Here is a 23,169-nt window from a genome sequence, read left to right as displayed (position 1 = left end):
CCAGGTATTCTGACATCAGACCGCAAATTCCTAACCATTTAACTGTACTGCCACTAAGAACTGGCTGCTAATCATTATTATACAGAATTCTAAAATTAGTACTTGTTTCTCTTTTTTTTTTTTGCTTGGTAACATGAAAGAGAAGACAGCTTTACATATAGTCTGGGGGTCCCAAACCTTCTTTAGAATTACATTGTAATAGTGATTTCACAGATAGGGTTCTCTGAACGGTTTTCAGTAAGTGTTTTATTTCTAGGCAGTTTGACAGGCTTAAATGGAAGATGAGGCTGTAATAGTATCACTATATAAATCTTTGTTGGTTCATTCCTTCATTTAAGAAAAAAAGTGTCTCTTGCTGAGAACTAGAAGGGGTGTATATTAGAGTAAGACACAGTTCTTTCTTTCAAGGAGATGTGATCACACAGAGGAAACAGATAATTGACAGAGAACCATAATGCAAAACAAAAAATGAGATGTACTCAGTAGAGGAATGAAATGCAGTGAAAGTTCCAAGGATTAGCGGGACAGATTACCTTGTGAATGGAGGTGCTTGGGTTAAGGAAAACACTTGTGTATTTTCTTCAGTCGCTTCAGTCCTGTCCTACTCTTTGAGATCTTATGGACTGTAGCCTGCCAGGCTCCTCTGTCCATGGGATTCTCTAGGCAAGAATACTGAAGTTGGTTGCCATTTCCTTCTCCAGGGGATCTTCCCAACCCTGGGATGGAGCCCTCATTTCTTATGTCTCCTGCGTTGGCAGGTGGCTTCTTTACCACTAGTGCCCCCTGGAAAACTCATAATTTTCATTTAACTTACTGTTGATATTAAAATATTACAGACAGTATAAAAGTTTATAAAATTCCTTTAGTTTTAAGAGAAAATTACATGTAGAAAGGAAAAAAAACGGGGGAACAATTACATGCAAAGTTCTCATACTCGGAAGAGACAGCTTTTTGTTATGTTGCAAGAGTTATTTAGAGAAAGGAGAGCACATTGGTGAGCACAAACATTTTGAAGATGTTTACCTTATCTCCGAAGTGGGGGGCACAGAATAGAATGATGATGCACAAGGTAAGATTTTCAAGGTCAAAGGAATAGCAAAAGGAAAGCAAGGTGGGATTGAACAAGGTAGGTCTAGAGGCAGCCAGGACTCTGAGCAGGGTCAGAGGTTGCTGTGGAGTAGCCTGTACCACACAGACCTACTCTTGCAAGATAGAGATGGTGTTTTAACTTTGTGTGTGTATGTGAGATATCTAATTGTGGCAAACATGCCGCAAGTGTTCTGGGATGGTATGAGTTCAAATATTTGATTTCATTATGGCCACAAGTTCTTGTCAATGAGATTGACAAATACGGTCATCATATTCATGTTATTATCTAGAAAGTAGAGATCATTGTATGTTCAGCAAATGTTTAATAAATAAGGAGTTGCAAAAGTCAGAAAGGGGCTATTTGATAAGGAAGGAACTCAAAATACTCAGATGCTTTAATGTGTTAGGTAATAGGAAAAACACCTACAAATTTTTGAGCAGGAAGTAGCATGTTAAAGACCACCCCACGCATTTAGAGGTACTATCTTTTAGATAAAGGACTGGGTGAGAGTGCATATGACCTTTGTCACTAGTTTAAATGAAATTTTGAAATATAAACATGAGAATGAGGGTAATTTCTCCTTAGCTGTAGATAAAAAACCTGTTGGAATATTAAAGAGACTGGTGGAGGAGGAGGAAGTGATGAGAATGCCACTGAACAATTTTTGTCCTTTCTATATCCTGTTGGTGACTTCCAGTGGAAGAGGGTTGTTGTTCAGTTGCTCAGTAGTGTCTGACTCTTTGCAACCCACAGACTGCAGCACGCCAGGTTTCCTGGTCCTTCACCATCTTCTGGAGCTGGCTCAAACTCATGTTATTGACTTGGTGATGCCATCCAACCATCTCATCCTCTGTTGCCCCCTTTTCCTCCTGATTTCTGTCTTTCTCAGCATCAGGGTCTTTTCCAATGAGTCGGCTCTTTGCATCAGGTGGCCAAAGTATTGGACCTTCAATTTCAGCATCAGTCCTTCCAATGAATAGTCAAGGTTGATTTCCTTTAGGATTGATTGGTTTGATCTCCTTGCAGTCCAAGGGGACTGCAAGAATCCCCTCCAAGATCTCTTCAAGAATCTCTTCCAACACCACAGTTCAAAAGCAATTCTTCAGCGCTCAGCCTTCTTCATGGTCCAACTCTCACATCGATACATGACTACTCTAAAAGCCATAGCTTTGACTAGATGCTGACTAGACTTTGACTAGATGTCAACTAGACTTTGTTGACAAAGTAATGTCTCTACTTTTTATTATGCTGTCTAGGTTTGTCATAGCTTTTCTTCCAAGGAGCAAGCGTCTTTTAATTCATGGCTGTAGTCACCATCTGCAGTGATTTGTTATTCAACATTAAGTATGTTAATTGTAGATTTTGTGTAGAAGTTCTTTATCCTTTTAAGGAAGCCCCTAGGAGCTGGATAGCCTCCAGCCAATAGCCAGCAAGAATGCAGGGCCTTCAGCCTTATACCCACAGGAAATAAATTTTGCCAATAGTCTGAGTGAGCTTGGAAGTGTATTCTCTTTTTTTTTTTTAAGTAATTTTTATTGAAATCTAGTTGATTTACAATGTGCTGTACAGCAAAGTGAATTAGTTATAGGTATACATATATCCACTCTTTTTTAGATTCTACTCCCGTATAGGTCACTACAGAGTATTGAGTAGAGTTCCCTGTGCTATAAGGTTGGTTCTTATTAGTTAATCTATTTTATGTATAGTAGTTTGTATGTGTCAATCCCAATCTCTCAATTTATCCTACCCTCATTTCCCTCTTGGTAACCATAAATTTTTTTCTACATCTGTGACTGTATTTCTGTTTTGTAAATTTATACCATTTTGTTTTTAAGATTCTACAAGTAAGCGATATCATATGATATCTGTCTTTGTCTGACTTAGGGAGAATGCTTTTCCTCGATGGTATTAGTCTTCTATTGCTGTATCAGATTTTTACAAACTTGGTGGCTTGAAACAATACAAATTTATTATCTCATAATTCTGAGGATGAATCCAAAATGAATCTTGTGGGGCTAAACATCGAGGTCAGCTGGGCTATATTCCTTCTGAAGGATATGGGGAAGAATCCATCCCTTGCCTTTTCCAGCTTCAGGAGGCCATGTGTATCCTTTGGCTTCTGGCTTCTTCCTTTGTCTTCAAAACCAGCAATGGCTAGACAATTCTTTCTCATACTGCATTATTCTGACTTCTTATTTCATTGTCACAGCTCCTTCTCTAACTTACCTGCATGCCTTTTTCTCTTATATAGACCTTTGTGATTACACTGGGCCAACCCAGATAATCCAGAGAAGGCAATGGCATCCCACTCCAGTACTCTTGCCTGGAAAATCCCATGGACGGAGGAGCCTGGTAGGCTGCAGTCCATGGGGTCGCTGAGAGTTGGACACGACTCAGTGACTTCACTTTCACTTTTCACTTTCATGCATTGGAGAAGGAAATGGCAACCCACTCCAGTGTTCTTGCCTGGAGAATCCCAGGGACAGGGGAGCCTGGTGGGCTGCTGTCTATGGGGTCGCACAGTCAGACACGACTGACGCAATTTAGCAGCAGCAGCAACAGCAGCAACCCAGATAATCCAGTATAATCTCCAGTTTAAGACCCTTAATTTAATCACACCTGCAGAGTTGCTTTGCACGTTCAGTTCAGTTTAGTCACTCAGTCTTGTCCAACTCTTTGCAACCTTGTGGACTGCAGCACGCCAGGTTTCCCTGTCCATCACCAACTCCTGGAGCTTACTCAAACTCATGTCCATTGAATCGGTGAAGCCATCCAACCGTCTCATCCACTGTTGTCCCCTTGTCCTCCACCTTCAATCTTTTCCAGCATCAGGGTCTTTTCAAATGAATCAATTCTTCACATCAGGTAGACAAAGTATTGGTGTTTCAGCTTCAACATCAGTCCTTCCAATGAATACTCAGGACTGATTTCCTTTAGGATGGACTGGTTGGATATCCTTGCAGTCCAAAGGACTCTCAGGAGTCTTCTCCAACACTACAGTTCAAAAGCATCAGTTCTTCAGTGCTCAGCTTTCTTTATAGTCCAACACTCACATCCATACATGACTACTGGAAAAACCATATCTTTGACTAGATGGACCTTCGTTGACAAAGTAATGTCTTTGCTTTTTAATATTCTGTCTAGGTTGATCATAGCTTTTCTTCCAAGGAGCAAGCGTCTTTTAATTTCATGGCTGCAGTCACCAACTGCAGTGATTTTTGAGCCCAAGAAAATAAAATCTGACACTGTTTCCATTATTTGCCATGAAGTGATGGGACCAGATGCCATGATCTAAGTTTTCTAAATGTTGAGTTTTAAACCAGCTTTTTCACTCTCCACTTTCACTTTCATCAAGAAGCTTTTTAGTTCCTTCTTCACTTTCTGCCATAAGGGTGGTGTCATCTGCATATCTGAGGTTATTGATATTTCTCCCGGCAATCTTGATTCTAGCTTGTGCTTCTTCCTGCCTGCGTTTCTCATGATGTACTCTGCATAAAAGTTAAATAAGCACGGTGACAATATACAGCCTTGACGTACTCCTTTTCCTATTTGGAATCAGTCTGTTGTTCCATGCCCAGTTCTAACTGTTGCTTCTTGACCTGCATATAGGTTTCTCAAGAGGCAGGTCAGGTGGTCTGGTATTCCCATCTCTTTCAGAATTTTCCACAGTTTATTGTGATCCACACAGTCAAAGGCTTTGGCATAGTCAGTAAAGTGGAAATAGATGTTTTTCTGGAACCCTCTTGCTGTTTTGATGATCCAGCAGATGTTGGCAATTTGATTTCTGGTTCCTCTGCCTTTTCTAAAACCAGCTTGAACATCTGGAAGTTCATGGTTCACGTATTGCTGAAGCCTGCATATTTGCATGTAAGATAACATATTTACAGATTCTAGGGATTAGGATCCCGGAATTAGGTTGGTGTATTTCAGAGGTGATTATTCTTCTTGTTAACCAGTCAAACCTCCATTTGAAAACACAGCCCAACCAACGCCTTGATTGCAGCCTCTTGAAACCCTAAATATAGCATGTTGCTAAACCATGTGGGAACTCTTTAAAATGTGAGATAATAAATGTGTTGTTTTAAACCACTATGCTTATGGTAGTTTGTTAAAGAACATAGAAAACTAATACAATGGGCAGATTGTTCATAATATTTCCTTATCCTTTTTAACATCTGTAGTTCCTGTAGTAGTGTCCCTTATTTTATTCCAGATAATGGGAGTTTGTTTTGTTGTTGTTTTTTAATCCCTTTGGTCAGTTTGTCTAGAGATTGACAAATGTCAATTTTATTAATCATTTCAAAAAATCAACTTTTGTTTTCATTATTTTCTCTATTGTTTTTCTATTTGTGATTTTATCAAACTCGAATCTTATTTTTACTATTTTCTTCCTTTTGTTTTCTTTGAATTTGGTTTTTCTTTTTTTTAGTTTAAGGTGGAATCTTAAAAGTTTGGTCTGAGATCTTTCTTCTCTCTTCAATATTTTTAAATTGAGATATAACTCATATACCATAAAATCCAACCTCTTTATATAATTCAATGGTTTTCATATATTCACAGTGTCATACAATGCTTACCAATATCTAATTTCAGAACATTCTTTCTTACTAATATAAATATCCCCAAACTTTAAAATGTCATATTTTCATTTTCATTCAATTAAAAAATATTTTGTCATTTCCCTTAAGACTTAGGCTGTGATACATGGGTTATTTGTCGTATCTTTAGTTTCCAGTTATCTTAGGATTTCCCCATGTGTCTTTCTGTCATTGATTTTCTATTTTATTTCGTTATGGTTCAAGAATATATTCTGTATGACTTCATAGCTTTTAAATTCATTAACTTTTATTTTATGGCCTAGAAATATGGTCTACCTTGGTGAACCTTTCATGCATACTTTAAAAGAATTTTGTTAGCTGAAGTACTCTATGAATGTCAGTTAGGTCAAATTGGTTGACAGTATTGTTCAGGTCTTTTATATCTCTGTGATTTTCTATTTGCTTGTTCTATTGATTACTGAGAGAGTAGTGTTTCCTTGCGAATTTGACTTTTAGTAATACTAGTTTTGCTTTGTGTATTTTGAGTACCAGTTGTTAGGTGCATATACATTTAGCATTGTGATGCTGCCTTTGTGAATTAACTCTTTTATCATTACAAAATGTAGCTCTTTATTCCTGGTAGTGGTCCTTGTTCTGAAGTTTACTTTATGTGACATTAGTATAGCCACATTAGTTTTCTTTTTATAGGTAAAATTTTCTTTTAATTAAAAAATTTTATTTATTTATTTATTTTTGGTTGCTCTGGGTCTTCGTTGCTCTTCATGGGTTTTCTTTAGCTGTGGCAAGTGGGGGCTACTCTCTAGTTGCAGTGTGTGGGCTTCTTACTGCAGTGTCTTCTTTTGTGTGTAGAGCACAGACTCTGGGTTGTATGGACTTAAGTAGTTGTGGAATATGGACTCAGTAGTTGTGGTACACAGGCTTAGTTGCCCTATGGCATATGGGATCTTAGTTCCTGGATCAGGAATCAAACGAGTGACCCTGTAGAACTCGTGTTCCCTGCATTATACTTAGCCACTGGACCACCAGGGAAGTCACTACTTTGGTTTTGTTTTGATTAGTGTTTCCATGGTATTTATATTTTCATCTCTTAACTTTTTATTTATGTATATCTTATTATTTAAAGTGGATTTCTTATAGATAGCATATATGCGAGCTTAGTCACTCAGTCTGTGTCTGACTCTTTGTGACCCCATGTACTGCAGCCCTGACAGGTTCCTCTGTCCATGGGGATTCTCCAGGCAAGAATACTAGAGTGGGTTGCCATTTCTTTCTCCAGGGGATCTTCCCAACCCAGGGATCGAACCCAGGTCTCCCACATTGCGGGCAGATTCTTTACCGTCTGAGCCACCAGGGAAGTTGGTTACTGTTTTTATCCAGTCTGACAAATTCTTTTGTTCAGTTGATGTGTTTATACTACTTATATTGAACATAATTGTTGATATGTGGATTTAGGTCTCTTCCTTTCCTTATGTTCTGTATTCAGTCATTCTGCAATTGTTTCTAACATCTTTATTGAGAATTTGCATACCATAGAATTTACTTAAGTGTACGATTCAATGATTTTGAATTGTAATTTTGTATAACCATCACCACAGTTCAATTTCAGAATAGTTTTACCACCACAGAAAGATCCCTCCTGCCAATTTGAAGTTGCTACCCCCAGTTCAGTTCAGTCACTCAGTCGTGTCTGACTCTTTGCAACTCCATGAACCACAGTACGCCAGGCCTCCCTGTCCATCACCAACTCCTGGAGTTTATACAAACTTATGTCCATTGAATTGGTTATGCCATCCAACCATCTCATCCTCTGTCGTCCCCTTCTCCTTCTGCCCTCAATCTTTCCCAGCATCAGGGTCTTTTCAAATGAGTCAGCTCTTCACATCAGGTGGCCAAAAGTATTAGAGTTTCAGCTTCAACATTAGTCCTTTCAATGAACACCCAGGACTGATCTTCTTTAGGATGGACTGGTTGGATCTGCTTGCAGTCCAAGGGACTCTCAAGAGTCTTCTCCAACACCACAGTTCAGAAGCATCAATTCTTTGGTGCTCAGCTTTCTTTATAGTGCAACTCTCACACCCATACATGACTACTGGAAAAACCGTAGGCTTGACTAGATGGACCTTTGTGGACAAAGTAAAGTCTCTCCTTTCTAATATGCTGTCTAGGTTGGTCATAACTTTCCTTCCAAGGAGTAAGTGTCTTTTAATTTCATGGCTGCAGTCACCATCTGCAGTGATTTTGGAGCCCAGAAAAGTAAAGTCAGCCACTGTTTCCCCATCTGTTTGCCATGAAGTGATGGGACCAGATGCCACGATCTTCGTTTTCTGAATGTTGAGCTTTAAGCCAACTTTTTCGCTCTCCTCTTTCATGTTCATCAAGAGGCTTTTTAGTTCCTCTTCACTTTCTGCCATAAGGGTGGTGTTATCTGCATATCTGAGGTTATTGATATTCTCCCGGCAATCTGGATTCCAGCTTGTGCTTCTTCCAGCCCTGAGTTTCTCATGATGCACTCTGCATATAAGTTAAATAAGCACGGTGACAATATACTGCCTTGACATACTGCTTTTCCTATTTGGAACCAGTCTCTTGTTCCATGTCCAATTCTAATTGTTGCTTCCTGACCTGCATACAGGTTTCTGAAGAGGCGGGTCAGGTGGTTTGGTATTCCCATCTCTTTCAGAATTTTCCACAGTTTATTGTGGTCCACACAGTCAAAAGCTTTGGCATAGTCAATAAAGCAGAAGTAGATGTTTTTCTGGAACTCTCTTGCTTTTTTGATGATCCAGTGGGTGTGGCAATTTGATCTGTGGTTCCTCTTCCTTTTCTAAAACCTGCTTGAACATCTGGAAGTTCATGGTTCACATATTGCTGAAGCCTGGCTTGGAGAATTTTGAGCATTACTTTACTATTGTGTGAGATGAGTGCAATTGTGTGGTAGTTTGAGCATTCTTTGGCATTGCCTTTCTTTGGGATGGGAATGAAAACTGACCTTTGCCAGTCCTGTGGCCACTGCTGAGTTTTCCAAATTTGCTGGCATATTGAGTGCAGCACTTTCACAGCATCATCTTTCAGGATTTGAAATAGTTCAACTGGAATTCCATCACCTCCACTAGCTTTGTTCACAGTGATGCTTCCTAAAACCCACAACTTCACATTCCAGGATGTCTGGCTTTAGGTGAGTGATCACACCTTTGTGATTATCTGGGTTGTGGAGATCTTTTTTGTACAGTTCTTCTGTGTATTCTTGCCACCTCTTCTTAATATCTTCTGTGTCTGTTAGATCCATACCATTTCTGTTCTTTATTGAGACCATCTTTGCATGAAATGTCCCCTTGGTATCTCTGATTTTCTTGAAGAGATCTCTAGTCTTTCCCATTCTTTTGTTTTCCTCTATTTCTTTGCACTGATCACTTAGGAAGGCTTTCTTATTTCTCCTTGATATTCTTTGGAACTCTGCATGCAAATGGGTAAGTCTTTCCTTTTCTCCTTTGCTTTTCACTTCTCTTCTTTTCACAGCTATTTGTAAGACCTCCTCAGACAGCCATTTTTCTTTTTTTTGTTTTCTTTTTCTTAGGGATAGTCTTGATCCCTGTCTCCTGTACAATGTCATGAACCTCTGTCTATAGTTCACCAGGTACTCTATCAGATCTAGTCCTTTAAGTTTATTTCTCACTTCCACAGCATAATCATAAGGGAGTTGATTTAGGCATACCTGAATGATCTAGTGGTTTCCCCCACTCTTTTCAATTTAAGTCTGGATTTGGCAGTAAGGAGTTCATGATCTGAGCCACAGTCAGCTCCCAGTCTTGTTTTTGCTGACTGTGTAGAGCTTTTCCATCTTTGGCTGCAAAGAATATAATCAATCTGATTTACTACCCCCAGTCAACTACAAATCTGCCTTCTGTCTGTATAGATTTACCTTTTCTGAACATTTGATATAATGGAATTGATATAATGTAATTATATAATATATGATGTTTTATACTTGGCTTTTTAAATTTAGCATGTTTTTGAGGTTCATGCATGTTGTAACATATTACTTCTTTCCTTTTTATTTCCTAGTAATCAATTGCATATACCCTATTTTTTGTTTAACTAGTCACCAGCAAATGGAAGTTGGTTTATTTCAGGTGTTTGGCTATTATGAATATAATGCTGCTATGAATATAGTCTTTGTGTGGACATATATTTTCATTTCTCCTAGATAGATACCTAGGAGTGGAATTACTGAAACATAAGATACATAAGATACCTGGGTTCGATTGGTGGGTTAGGAAGATCCCCTGGAGAAGGGAATGGCTATCCACTCCAGTATTCTGGCCTGGAGAATTCCATGGGCTGTATAGTCCATGGGGTCGCAAAGAGTCGGACACGACTGAGCGACTTGTACCCCAAGATACATTTATATTTAAGTTTTAAAGAAACTGCACACTCTTTCCTTAGATGGCTATACCATTCTCCCCAGCAATGTTTGAGGATTCCAGTTTATCTGCATATTCTGCAACACTTTTTGTTGTCTTTTTGACTATAGACATTTTAATAGATGGTAAGTGGTATCTTATTGTGGTTTTAACTTTAATTTTCCTAATTACTAAAGATGTTGAGAATTCTTTCATGTAGTTATTGGCCGTATATATACATCTTCCAAAATGTAAAACAAAATCTTTTGCTCATTTTAAAATTGTGTTGTCTTCTTATTGAGTTCTTTATATATTCTGGATACAAGTCCTTTGTCAGGCATCTAATTTACAGATATTTTCTGTCAGACTGTGGCTTGTCTCTTCCTTGTTTTATTGCTTAACTTTTATTATATAACTTTTAAATTTTGATTAAGTCCACTTTAGCAATATTTTCTCTTCTGAATTATATTTTTGGTGTTGTTATGGTATGCTTATGTTTTAGGTACTTTTTACCTGATCCATGGTTATGAAGGTTTTCTCCTATAAATTTTATAGCTTTACCTTGTTTATTTAGGCCTGTGGTCCAAGTTGAATTTTTGCATATTATGTGAGGCAAGGATATTAACTCATCTTTTCCAATTTTCCAGCTATCCAATTGTCCCAGCACCATTTGTTGAAAAGACAGTTTATTCTTCATTACATTGCTTTGGTACCTTTGTCAAAAATAAGTTGACTATATGTGTAAGGATATATTTCTAGGCTCTCAGTTCTGTTTTATTGATCTATGTCACTGTCATGCCAGTATCATGCTATTTTGATTACTGTTAACTTTATGTTAAGTTTTGAAATTAGAAAATGTAAGTTTGTTCTTTTTCAACATGTTTTATTTATTCTGTCCTTTGAATTTCCATATAAAATTTAACATCAATTTGTCGGTTTCTGAAACAAGACAGCTTGTATTTTAATAGGAATTGCATTGAATCTGTAGATTTAGAGAGAATTGATATATAATAGTATTTAGTCTTCTAATCTGTGAACATGAAACATCTCTCCATTTATTTAGATTTTTATCTCAGAAGTATTCTGTAGTTTCCTGTGTATAGCTCTTGTATTTATTTTGTTTAATCCTAAGAATTGTGTTTTTAATTTAATTTTTGGATTACTCATTGCTGGCATTTAAAAACACAGTTGATTTTTGTATAATCTTGAATCTGATGACCTTCTGAACTAATTAGTTCTATGAGTTTTTGTATGTGTGTGTGTTTTTTTTTTTTAAATTTCATGTTTTTTTTTTTTAACATACAACATCATGTTATTAGGGAATGAAGACAGTTTTACATCTTCCTTCCCTATAGAGATGCCTTTTATTTCTTTTTGTTCCTTGTTGCAGTGGCTAGAATCATCAGTGCAATGTTGAACAGAAGTGGTGGGAGCAGACATTTCCTTGCTTTTGATTTTAGGAGAAAATTATTCAGTATTTCATAGTCTCCATAAAGATGATATGGGTTTTCCACAGATGCCATTTATCCTGTGTGCTGTGTGTGCTCATTTGCAACCCCATGGACTGTAGACCCTCCAGGTTCTTCTGTCAATTCTCTGTCCATGGAGTTTTCCAGCAAGAATACTAGAGTAGGTTGCCATTTCCAGACCCAGGGATTGAATCTGTGTCTCTTCTATCTCCTGCATTGACAGGCAGATTCTTTACCACTTCACCACTTTGGAAAACTGCCATTTATTGTTGTTGGTATTTAGTTGTTAAGTAGTGTCAAACTCTTTGTGACCCCATGGACTGTAGTGTGACAGGCTTCCCTGTCCCTCACTGTCCCCAGATTTTGCTCAAACTCATGTCCATTGAGTTGATGCTGTCCAACCATCTCATCCTCTGTTGCCCCCTTCTCCTCCTGCCTTCAGTCTTTCCCAGCATCAGGATCTTCTCCAGTAAGTGAGATTTTTGCATCAGATGGCCAAAATATTAAAGCTTCAGCTTCAGCCTCAGTCCTTCCAATGAATATTCGGGATTGATTTCCTTTAGAATTGACTGGTTTGATCTTGAAGTCCAAGGGACCCTGAAGAGTCTTCTCCAACACCATAATTCGAAAGCATAAATTCTTAGGCACTCAGCCTTATTTATGGTCCAACTCTCACATCTGTACATGGCTACTGGAAAAACCATAACTTTGACTATATGGACCTTTGTTGGCAAAGTGATGTCTCTGCTTTTTAATACACTGTCTAGGTTTGTCATAGCTTTCCTTCCAAGAAGCAATCATCTTTTAATTTCATGGCTGGAAATTCTCATCTCTTCCTAGTTTGTTGAAAATTTTTTTCATGAATTGGGTTTGGAGTTTGTTAAATGTTCTTTCTGTGTCTGTTAAGGAGATCATGTAGTTTTTTTGTCCTTTATTCAATTAATGGGTGTGTGTGTGTGTGTGGTTGTGTGTGTGTGTGTTAGTCGCTCAGTCATGTCCAACTCTTCAACTCTTTGTGATCCCATGGACTGTAGCCTACCTGTCCATGGAATTTTCCAGGCAAGAACACTGGAGTGGGTAGTCATTCCCTTCTCCAGGAGATCTTCCATTCTCAGGGATCGAATCTGGGTCTCCTGCATTACAGGCAGATTCTTTACCATCTGAGCCAGCAGGAAAGCCCCAATGGGATATTACATTAATTAACTTTATGTGTTAAATAAATCTCATATTTCTGAGATAAATCCCACCTGACTATGTTTTTTAATCCTTTTTATATTTTGGTGAATTCAGTTGCCTGTTATTTTGTTGAGAATTTTTATATTTATGAGGAAAGTTGGTTTATGATTTATTTTTCTTTTGATGTCTTTGTCCAGTATTTCTATCATGGTAATGCTGAGTTAACAGAATGAGTTGGGACGTGATCCTTCATCTACTATTTTCTGAAGAGTTTGGGAAAGACTGATATTTATTCTTTAAATTTTGATAGAATTCACATTTGAAAGTTTATCTGGGCCTTGGCTTTTATTTGTTGAGAGATTTTAAATTATTTATTCAATTTCTTTACTTGTTATGGATCTATTTGGACTTCCCATTTCTTCTTGAGTTATTTTTTACAATATGTATCTTACTAGGAATTTGTCTGTTTTGTATTAATTGTCCAAGTTATTGTCATAAAGTTGTTTATAACATTCCCTTATAATTCTTTTAATTTCTCTAAGGTTGCTGGTGACGTCTCTTTTATTTCTACTTTAGAAATTTGTTCTCCTTACCTCTTTTTGGTGAATCTAGTTGACACTTTGTCAGTTTTGTTCTTTTGATTTTGTTGATTTGCTTCATTGTTTTCTATTTTATTTATTTCTATTATGTTCCTTATTTCCTTTCTTGTGCTAGCTCTGGATTTAGTTTGCTCATTGTTTCCTATTTTCTTGAGTTTAAAACTTAGGGTGTTGATTTAGGATCATTCTTTTCCAGTACAAGCATTTACCTGTGCCTTTTCTCTTGCCTTCTCATCTCCTTAGAATGCTGCTGTAGTAACTCTTTTTAAAAAATTTTATTTATTTATTTTATTTTTGGCTGCACTGGGTCTCTGTTGCTTTGCATGGGCTTTCTCTAGTTGTGGTGAGCTGGGGCAATTCTTGGTTGTGGTGAATGGGCTTCTCATTTTGGTGGCTTCTCTTGTTTTGGAGCACAGGCTCCAGAGCTAGGGATCAGTAGTTGTGGTGCAGGGGTTTAGTTGCTCCAAGGCACGTGGAATCTTCCTGGACCAGAGATCAAACCTGTGTCCCCTTCATTGACAGTAGGATTCTTATCTACTATCGGGAAGTCCTATAGTGACTTTTTTAATAATCAGCATAGAAACCTCCTTCCTATGGTTTAGGAATCACCAGTTTTATGAGTCTTGAACTTTGCCAGTAGGGCAACCAATGCTTAGCTGGACATCCAGTATCCAGTACTAGCATCCACTGTCCATTTCCAGTGTATGGTATTCAGTACAGCAACATTGGCAATTTTAGCTGAAGCATCCAGGGTTCAGTGACAGCAGCAGCAGCCTCTTCATTGGACTGGTTATGTGTGATTTTGGCTATGTTTACTCTGTGAAGTATCCTTTTGTTTTCATCTGTTTTCTTATTTAATGGGTTAATGCTGGAATTTTTTTTTAATTAAAAAAATCTGTTTATTCTTGGCTGTGCTGGGTCTTCCTTGCTGCTCAGGCTTTTCTCTTAGTTGTGGCGAACAGGGGCTACTCTCTAGTTGCAGTGCACTGGCTTCTCTTGTTGAGGAGCACAGACTCTAGGTTTTACAGGTTTCAGTGGTTGCAGCACATGGGCTTGGTAGTTGTGGCTCCCGGGCTCTAGAGCATAGGCTCAGTAGTTGTGGCATACGGGTTTAGTTGCTCCATAGCAGGTGGGATCTTCCTGGATCAGGCAGGGAACCTGTGTCTCCTGCATTTGGCAGGTAGATTCTTCACCACTGAGTCACCAGGGAAGCCCTCTGTTTTTTTTTTTTTCCTGTTGTTATTAAAGCTTTATTCTGCTAAGCACTATTGTTTTTGTTGTTGTTTACTCACTAAGTCATGTCTGACTCTTTTATGTCCCCCTGCGAGGTTCCTCTCTCCATGGGATTTCCTGTCAAGAATACTAGAGTGGGCTGCCATTTCCTTCTCCACCTCTATCTGTTTTTAAATCTAGGATCATCTTTCCAGGGATTTACTGAACTACATAGTATTTTTTCAACAGACTCCTCTTCTAATTAAATCAGCCAAAGTTGTTTTCTGTTGATTGTTAGCCTTACTGCTGTATGCATGCTGCCTTATCTTGTCTCACAGTTTTGTTGTCTAAAACTTAACCTTCTTTTAAAAGTTAGGCCAGATATTATTTCCTTCACATCAGTTAGGTTAGTACTCTTCCTTTGGGTTTACGTAGTACCCTGTGCTTGGAGAAGGCAATGGCACGCCACTCCAGTACTCTTGCCTGGAAAATCCCATGGACAGGGGAGCCTGGTAGGCTGTAGTCCATGGGGTCGTTAAGAGTTGGACGTGACTGAGCGACTTCCCTTTTACTTTTCACTTGCATGCATTGGAGAAGGAAATGGCAACCCACTCCAGTGTTCTTGCCTGGAGAATCCCAGGGTTGGGGGAGCCTGGTGGGCTGCCGTCTATGGGGTCACACAGAGTTGGACACGACTGAAGCGACTTAGCAGCAGCAGCAGCAGCCTGTGCTTATTCCTGTCATTTCTGCTATTTTGTAATCTCATTATTTGCTGGATTTCTGCCTCTGTTACTAGACCATGAGTTTCTTAAGGACACAGACCATGTTTTATTCTCAATGTTTGAGATTATTGGGTACTCAAAGGCACAAACATAAATATTTGGTAGATATTTGTTTATGCCCTGAAACTCTTTATTTGCCTCAAAACTGAATTATTTGCAGTGTTGGACTCATCAGTTATTCAGATCTGCTAAGGCCATGGAAGCCCACAGAAACCCTTGGTCATTCCTTAGAGCTCAGTTGCTTGATTTCCAGCAAATGAAATTTAGCTAATTTCTAGGATGAGTGGCCTGTTTCTGAGATATTAAAAAGGCAGTTTTCTCTCTTTGAGTATGTTTGAATATTTAGGAAATTAGTTGATAGTTCAGTTCAGTTCAGTTGCTCAGTTGTGTCCAACTCTTTGCGACCCCATGAACTGCAGCATGCCAGGCCTCCCTGTCTATCACCAACTCCCGGAGTCCACCCAAACCCATGTCTATTGAGTTGGTGATGCCATCCAATCATCTTATCCTCTGTCGTCCCCTTCTCTTCCTGCCCTCAATCTTTCCCAGCATCAGGGTCTTTTCAAATGAGTCAGCTCTTCACATCAGGTGGCCAAAGTATTGGGGTTTCAGCTTCCACATCAGTCCTTTCAGTGAACACCCAGGACTGATCTCCTTTAGGATGGACTGGTTGGATCTGCTTGCAGTCCAAGGGACTCTCAAGAGTCTTCTCCAACACCGCAGTTCAAAAGCATCAATTCTTCAGCGCTCAGCTACCTTTATATATTCCAACTTTCACATCCATACATGATCACTGGAAAAACCATAGCCTTGACTAGGTGGACCTTTGTTGACAAAATAATGTCTCTGCTTTTTAATATGCTGTCTAGGTTGATCATAACTTTCCTTCCAAGGAGTAAGCATCTTTTAATTTCATGTCTGCAATCACCATCTGCAGTGATTTTAGAGCCCCCCAAAATAAAGTCATCCACTCTTTCCACTGTTTCCCCATCTATTTGCCATGAAGATGACATGATCTTAGTTCTCTGAATGTTGAGCTTTAAGCCAACTTTTTCAGTCTCCTCTTTCACTTTCATCAAGAGGCTCTTTAGTTCTTCTTCACTTTCTGCCATTAGGGTGGTGTCATCTGCATATCTGAGGTTATTGATATTACTCCCGGCAATCTTGATTCCAGCTTGTGCTTCTTCCAGCTCAGTGTTTCTCTTGATGTACTCTGCATATTAAGTTAAACAAGCAGGATGACAATATCCAGCCTTGATGTACTCCTTTTCCTATTTGGAAGCAGTCTCTTGTTCCATGTCCAGTTCTAACTGTTGCTTCCTGACCTGATTAGTTGATAACTATGCTTTTTTTTCCCCCTGCATTTACTTCCAATTTGTGCCAGAAGCATGTAACTTATTAGTGCCAGTTCAGAGCTGGAGAAAGGAGGGAAAAAAAATAACAATATACGTAAGAAAAATCTGGCCATGGAAATACTTTTTTGTATGTTCTTTGAGAACTGGTATCATATATTACTCTTCGTATTCCTCATAAGAGCTTGCACATAATGTATATACTAAAATACATATTTTGAGGGGCTTCCCTGGTGGTCCAGTGGTTGAGAATCTGCCTGCCAATGCAGGGGACACAGATTTGACCCCTGGTCCAGGATGTTTCCACGCGCTATGGAGTAACTAAGCTTGTGTGTCGCAACTACTGAGCCAGCGCTGTAGAGCCCATGTTCCTCAACAAGCGATGCCACCAAAATGAGAAGCCCCTGTTCGCCCCAACTAGAGAAAGTCTGTGCATGGTAATGAAGATCCAGCACAACCAAAAATAAATAAACATTAAGATATGTATATTTTACTCTGCATCCCTTATTACTCTAAAATTTTTTGATTCTCTGATTTGGGGCAGCTCAGGAAATATATATATATATATATATATATATAAAATAAATATTAATGGAATATATATATATACTTCCAGAGGAAGCAGACAAAGTAATTTTTGACCAAGAAGCTTGCAGATTTAGGTAGACTTAAAGTCTTATATAAACTGACTGAGGAAGCCAGAAAGAATTTTTCTAAGTCTGGACTCTTGAGTTTGCTCTTTGTCCATGTGACAGCCCCTATTGTAAACAGTTTTGAAGTTCTTCGGTGAATGTTGGGAACACTCTTGTACAGGTTCTTAATCTGCTTTAAGAGGTCCTGTGCCTGATGGGAATAGACTGAAAACTAATTGAAGTGTCTGGAAGCCTCCAGAGAGCCAGTGAGTGGTGCTTGGAGATGATTCCTATTTCCCGTAAAGCATGTAAGAATTGGAATGAAGTGTTATAATTAGTGATCCACTAGCTCAAGAGCAAGCTCCTGGGCATTGTCATCCCTGAGAGAAGACAGGTAGATAGAGCTCCTAGGCAAGATTCTTGTTCTGTGCTGGCCTTCGTGAGCAAGCAGTAAACAAAGATAATAGACTTGGGAGAAAGGACTCTCTGAGCTGGCATAGAGTCTGACTATAGAGTGAGAGGTATAGAAATGAAAGGCCCTGGAAAGGATACAGCAATATTAGATTAGTAATTGTTTTCCCTAAAGATGCCTTCTCACACACAGAACCAAACTGCATAAGCTTCAGGGCTCATAAAATCTTAATCTACCTGTGCATTCAGGTACATCAGTAATTACAGCAAGTTGTGCTAATATATCATTTGTGTTTTTTTTTTCAGTTGCTAAGTTGTGTCTGACTCTTTGTGACCCCATGGACTGTAGCACCCCAGGCTCCTCTGTCCTCCAGTATCTCCCAGAGTTTGCTCAAATGTACGTCCATTGAGTTGGTGATGCTATCTCACCATCTTATCCTCTGCTGCCCCCTTCTCCTCCTGCCTTCAGTCTTGCCCAGCATCAGGATCTTTTCCAATGAGTCAGATCTTCACATCAGATGGCCAAAGTATTGGAGCTTCAGCTTCAGCAACAGTCCTTCCAATTAATATTCAGGATTGATTTCTTTAGGGTTGATTGGTTTGATCTCCTTGAAGTCCAAAGGACTGTCAGGAGTCTTCTCCAGCACCATAAGGATATTCATATAGTTCTGTGGAAGCACTAAAGAAAGGCATCTTGCTTAAGGTGGCATTTGAGTAGAAAGAGAATTTGTGTACCAGGAGAACAGGGATTTTTGTCTTTTGTCACATAATCTCTACTATCTGGAACATTGCTTGGCACATATTAAGTGGTCAGTAGACATTTTGTTGAAAGAATAAGAGTGAGTTGGTGTAGACAGTTGGGGATAGTGTGTGTGAGGTGTAGGTACCTGCTGGGGAGTGGTGAGTGATGTGGCTGGAGAATAGGTAGGCAAGAGCCAAAGCATGAGGTTTCTGTTATACTGTGCCTAATATTGGAACTGTCCTGTAGGCTATAGTGAACCCACTGAAGTCCTTAAGCTTGAGAGTATTACGATCTAATTTGATTTTAGAAACATCATTCTGGAAGCTGTGTGGAAAATGTAGCAGAGGAGGCTGAGGTTTGAGTTAGGAAACTGCTGCAGTAGCCCAGCCAGGAAATGATTGGAACCTGAGCCAAGACAATGGGATTATAAGTAATATAAGGGAACATATTCAATATATAAATTAGGAAATAAAATGGCGCATGATAAGCACAGTACATATTGAACTGTGAACATTCTTGAACTCTTGGATCCAGCTTAAGATTCAGTGATTCACTCATTTGACAAATATATCATTAACACCTATTACGTGTCAGGGATTGTGTTAGACACTGAGGACGTATTAAATAGCAGTGAACAGTTTACATACATTTCCTGCTTAGAGTCTGAAAGACATAGACAAGTAACCTGGCAGTTAGAAACCTGTATTGTGTTAAGTGTTATGAGAGGAATTTAAGGTATTATAGGAACACATAGAAGGAATATCTTACACAGACTTGTGGGGTTGGTGACAGGTTCCTGATAGAAATGATGTCTAAGCTGAAACAAGAAGAGTGAGTAGAAGCTAGACAAGTGAAGGAATATGGGTGAGATGGGGGAAGGAGAGGAAAGACTCTGGAATGACTCCTCAGGCCAGGGTGAGATGACTGTGGGCCATGGAGACACTGACAGAGATAGAGACAGAAGGTGAAGGTCCAGGTACTGCTGAGAAGAGGAGTTCAGTTATGCTTTGTTAGGTTTGAGATACTTGTGGGACATCCAGAGAGAGATGAGAGATATATGGGTTGGGAGTTCACAAGAGAGGAAAGGACTGGAGATGTAGATTTGGGAGTCATCGGGGTAGTTGCTGAAGTCATGAATACAGCTGAGACCATCCAGGGAGAGTGAATAGAGAGAACATAGAAGGAGACCAGGGACAAATTAAGAAAAAGAAGAAACAGAAGAAAGTCTTAGAAAGAGACCGAAGGAGTGACTAGACAGAAGAAAGAATTGGCAGAGAATGAAACCAGAAAAAGACAGAGGAAGGTAGAAGAACAGAGCAAGCAGTGGCCAACTTAGGAATTGTTGCTGAGTTCCAGAATGATAATCATTAAAAAGTACTCATTGGATTAGGCAATGTGGGAGTTGCTGGGGTTTTAGCAAGAGCAGTTTCAGTGGAGGCATTGGTGGAAGGAACCAGACTGGACTGGTTCTAGGAGGTAATGGGGAATTCTGAGCTGTTTACTGCCATTACCTAGAAGCATGATAAATATCCCCATTAGAGGAAATTGGTGAGCATATCATGCTCAGCCAAGGTTTTCATATGCCCAGCAAATTCTCATATGGAAAATGTCTCTTGTTGAGACTATAAATGACAATGAAGATTTATACTAAGTGTCTTGAAGACAGAAGAAAATGAAGAACCTTTTATTTATCATCTTCTACCTATTGAGTACCTTCATTTGTTTTAAATAAATTTCCTTTAGATACCTTGGACAACATGAATGGAAAGGGCAGAGAAAGAGGGACTATCTATTTTCTAGGCTTATGGGTGGGAATTCTGGTGAAAAACAGGGGATACATTCTTCAGAAGATAACTACAGACTTTTGTGTTTCTGGTGTCTCTCCATAAGATTTACCATTTGTATCAAAACAGTTTACACTGCCTGTGTAAAGTCAATATTAGACTTAAGCAAGAGTGGAAGCTCCATATTCTAGTCTTCAAAGGTACTAAATATAGTCATGAATTTTATTATCTGAAAAACAGTCAGTCATATTTATTCATCAATTTTTAAGAATTCCAGTGAGTAGAGGAATTATGAATGTTAGTAAAATGATATCTGTGAATTTTAAAGCATATTAGCCTCAGGTAGTAGACACACACTGATCTCCAGAGAGGCCACATATTACGTTGGAAAAGAGCATGGGTTCTGGAGTCAGAGAGATCTATACTTGGATCCCATACCTGCATTTGGTAGATTATGCCTTTGGGGTGGTCTTCTAACATCTCTGAGTCTTAGTCTTCTTCTCACATGTGAAATGGTAGTTAAATAAAATAATGCATATAAAGATCTTGGCGTAAAGTATGGACTTAATAAATGTCAGTTATTATATTTCCCAAATTGTAAAATTGGTTCTGTAATTCAAATTTCACAAATATTCCTTGGCCTTTATAAAATATTATCTTAAACCTAGAACCAGAAGGACATAGTAGGGATGGCATATACTTTTATGCACTGTATGAGGTTATCTTTAATTTGGAATATAATCTTTATTTATTTATTTTGCTGCATCATACAGCTTACAGGATCTTAGTTGTGTGATCAGGGATCGAACTTGTGATCCTTGCAATGGAAACACAGAATCCTAACACTAGACCCCAAGGGAATTCCTTGGAAATAGTCTTTTTTTGTTCTGCCATTGACTCACTCCTTTTATTTTAGTTTTTTTTTAATACTTTTTTTTTTGTATTGGTATATAGCCAATGAACAGTGTTGTGATAGTTATAGGTGAACAGTGAAGGGACTTAGCCATACATATACATGTATCCATTCTTCCTCAAACTCCCCTCCTGTCCAGGCAACCACATAACATTGAACAGAGTTCCATGTGCTATACAGTAAGTCCTTGTTGGTTATCCACTTCAAATATGGCAGTGTGTACACATCCATACCAAACTACCCAACTGTCCCTTCCCCTCATCTTTCTCCCCACGTCAGACATAAGTTCATTCTCTAAGTCTGTACTCACTCCTTTTAATCTTCTTCCCATTACCTCGAATTTATCAAATGAGTTCTCTCCTCATACACCTGAACTGTCACAAATGACAGGAATCTAATTCTAACAAATATGAGCAAAGGAAAACAAGGTTTATGTAACTGTGATGTCAGAAGTGGAGCTGAGTATAGGTTTGTAAAAAATGTCATCTCTTAGATCTGTTTTTTCTCTCTGTGTGGCCCCTTTCACTCCCACTTTCAATCCTACTGCAGCTTGGCTTCCTGAATACAGTAGGAAGATGGTGGGAACTTGGGGAAGGGTTTCAGGATTATGTTTTGGGGATTATGTTGTCCCAGTTGAGCACCCTGAGAGGAAAGAAGGAAGAAAACATCTCTTTCCCAGCATCTGTATATAAAATCTAGAGTAAGTTCAGTTCAGGTCATTCGCTCAGTTGTGTCCAATTCTTTGCTGACCCTATGGACTGCAGCACACCAGGCCTCCCTGTCCATCACCAACTCCAGAGCTTGCTCAAACTGATGTCCATGGAGTTGGTAGTGGCATTCAGCCAACTCTTCCTCTGTTGCTCCCTTCTCCTCCTGCCTTCAATCTTTCCCAGCATCAGGGTCTTTTCTAAAGAGTCAGTTCTTTGCATTAGGTGGCCAAAGTATTGGAGCTTCAACTTCAGCAGTGAATATTCAGGACTGATTTCCTTTAGGATTGACAGGTTTGATCTTGCAGGCCAAGGGACTGTCAAGAGTCTTCTCCAACACCACAGTTCAAAAGCATCAATTATTTGGCACTCAGTTTTCTTTATAGTCCAACTCTCACATCCATACATGATTACTGCAAAAACCATAGCTTTGACTAGATGGACCTTTGATGACAAAGTAATGTCTCTGCTTTTTAATATGCCGTCTAGGTTGGTCATAGCTTTTCTTCCAAGGAGCAAGCGTCTTTTAATTTCATGGCTGTGGTCATCATCTGCAGTGATTTTTGAGCCCAAGAAAATAAAGTCTCTCACTTTATTTTGTTTCCATTGTTTCCCCATCTATTTGCCATGAAGTGATGGGACCAGATGCCATGATCTTAGTTTTTTGAGTGTTGAGTTTTAAGCCAGCTTTTTCACTCTCCTCTTTCACTTTCATCAAAAGGCTCTTTAGTTCCTCTTTACTTTTTGTCATAAGGGTGGTGTCATCTGCATATCTAAGGTTATTGATATTTCTCCCAGCAATCTTGATTCCAGCTTGTGCTTCATCCAGCCTAGCATTTTGCATGATGTACTCTGTATATAAGTTAAATAAGTAAGATGACAATATACAGCCTTGACTTATTTCTTTCCCAATTTGGAACCAGTTCATTGTTCCATGTCTGATTCTAACTGTTGCTTCTTGACCTGCATACAGTTTTCTCAGGAGGCAGGTCAGGTGGCCTGGTATTCCCATCTTGTTCAGAATTTTCCTCAGTTTGTTGTGATCCACATAGTCAAAGGCTTTAGCATAGTCAGTGAAGCAGAAGTAGATTTTTTTCTGGAACTCTCTTTGCTTTTTCTATGATCCAACGGATGTTGGCAATTTGATCAGTGGTTCCTCTGTCTTTTCTAAATGCAGCTTGAACATCTGGAAGTTCTCGGTTCATGTACTGTTGAAGCCTAGTTTGGAGAATTTTGAGCATTACTTTGCTAGTGTGTGAGATGAGTGCACTTGTGTGGTAGTGTGAACATTCTTTGGCATTGCCCTTCTTTGGGATTAAATGAAAACAGCTTTTCCAGTCC

Source organism: Oryx dammah, unplaced genomic scaffold (assembly GCF_014754425.2).
Source record: "Oryx dammah isolate SB20612 unplaced genomic scaffold, SCBI_Odam_1.1 HiC_scaffold_1, whole genome shotgun sequence".
Classification (NCBI taxonomy): domain Eukaryota; kingdom Metazoa; phylum Chordata; class Mammalia; order Artiodactyla; family Bovidae; genus Oryx; species Oryx dammah.
The sequence above is the reverse complement of the archived record's forward strand: the minus strand, read 5'-3'. Positions refer to the sequence as shown.